At 35.8% G+C, this 2,178-nt stretch overlaps 1 pseudogene; it reads left to right on the forward strand.

The window, feature by feature from the left end:
- Positions 1-1,921, forward strand: LOC148944009 (uncharacterized; annotated as a pseudogene).
- Positions 1,922-2,178: the final 257 nt, after the last annotated feature.

Below are 2,178 nucleotides of genomic sequence, written 5' to 3' on the forward strand. Positions count from 1 at the left end.
ATGAACGTGACCTTACATGTTCAAAAAATACAAGCCAGCATAGCTAATTACCAGAGAGACAAAATTGAGGCAATCTCGAAGAAAATATCAAAGACAGTAAACATAATGAATTATTTAAAAAATGAAGTAGATCGTGTGATTAACGATTCGAGCCTCACCATGGCATCACTAGACATAGTGACAATATCCTTGCTTAACCTGGCAACTGACGTTAGCAAATTTGAATTTGCATTATTTTCCCTTACCGGAGGAACCTTATCGTACGACCTAGTGGATACTTCGAACCTAAAAAGTATCTTGGATGAAATAAAAACGCATTTAACGTTCGGACTACACCTACCGACAGAACCGGAAGTAGCAAACTTATTTCACTATTACACCAAGCTAAAAGTTCACATCACAGAGATAAACGAACAATTGTTTGCAGTCGTAACAATTCCGTTAATAAATCAACAGTCAATATAAGACTTACATAAAATTTCCACGTTTCCAGCCAATATAGGTAAAACCAATTCATTCATGTCCATTACCCCCGAAGCGGATTACCTGCTAGTCGATCAAGATAGAAGGAAATATGCCTTAGCAAACCCACAGGACCTAAAGGAATGTGTAGCATTCAAAAACCTAGTATGTCAACTAACACTGCCAATCTATAATGTAAAACCCGGATCATGTATGTTGGATATATTCTTAAAAGAGACTCAACAAGAGGAAATTCCAAGTTCATGTGAAGCACTAATAGGTAGTACTAAGCGAGAAATATTTATTCATCTTAGAAATGATCTATGGCTATTCTCTGTTCCAAAAGAAACAGTCGGGACTATCTCTTGTTATAATAACACAGAAAAAATCGATCCAAGCTACAGAACCGAATTACTACTACAAGATGTAGGTACGATAACCATAAAGCAAGGATGCCGACTGGTAACTAAAGAAGCCACAGTACAAACACCTCTGATAACCACCAGCACGAATATAATAAGCCCCAAAGTGGTCAATTTTAAAGCAGTGAATTTATCATATACAATTCCTAACATTGAAAATGAAGAAGTAAAAACCAGAATATGGTCAATAATGAAGAATGTCAAAGAAACTTTACCACTAACAAAAATAAGAGAAGCATTAGACTCTCAAATTCCCCTCTTCACTAATGAAAACCAAAGATTGACATATGTAGAAAGTAGATATGGACTATTCTCAACAAATTTTTGGTGGAATATCCTCCTGACGGTAGGATTCGTGTTCATGATCTGTCTGACTATAAGAATGCTATTAACCCTAAATTACGGAAGAATGTTGAGAATAACACGTAGAAAAAGAGCAAAATCAGAACACATCGAGCCGAGTGAGATGCAAAACCTAAACCCGGAACTCCCTGATAACTCTTGAGCAAAGAGTAAGGGAGGACATGATCGAGCGAATGGGAGTAGAGGTCCTCATTCGTGCCATGTCCACTCCCAAATTTTCACTTAATTTTTTATTGTGCAAGCCCATGCAGCTGCAAAGATATATTTCTTGGGCAGCGTGGACGTGCATAAACAGTAAAGATTTGAAAAATTTATAGTAAATCGAGACCTCTAATAAAAACCACGTAATCTATCTTGAAAGTAGTAGCAGAATAGAAAATTAAATGCTAAAGTAGATGAGTGTTTAATAACATTTAAAAATGCATTAAATATAGAACATGTGCCAAACACACATGAGTACATGTATACATATAGTCACCAAATCTTGAAAATCTTATAGTGTTATTTTTTGTAAGCATAATCATTTGTCCTATAAAAACTTTGCTTATATCACAGTAATCTAATGATTGCTGTAACATGCATGTAAAAGCATGAGAGTTGCCCTTAGTTGCTCTCTCGTTGAGGTTTAACTGTACCCATACTAGAATTGATATTATTCATATGTCTAATCACGACTATTATTTCAAAAATAGTCCCCGCATGGTATTATGTATATTGTATATTATTGCTATATGTGTTGTAACTTGTGTAATTATAAAGAGCATATGATTCTGCCCAGATATTTATATTCTAGGAAGCAGAGTAACCAGTGCAAATTAATTAGTGGTGTACCAGCAGGCAACACGGATACAACCCAGTAGCATCTACTTTCATCATTCGTCAACCACCGACAAGTACTCACCAAGGAAGTCCCCAAGACAATATCCTGATG

This window comes from Artemia sp. Qi Xiang Cuo, chromosome 15 (assembly GCF_049724085.1).
Source record: "Artemia sp. Qi Xiang Cuo chromosome 15, ASM4972408v1, whole genome shotgun sequence".
NCBI classification, from domain to species: domain Eukaryota; kingdom Metazoa; phylum Arthropoda; class Branchiopoda; order Anostraca; family Artemiidae; genus Artemia; species Artemia sp. Qi Xiang Cuo.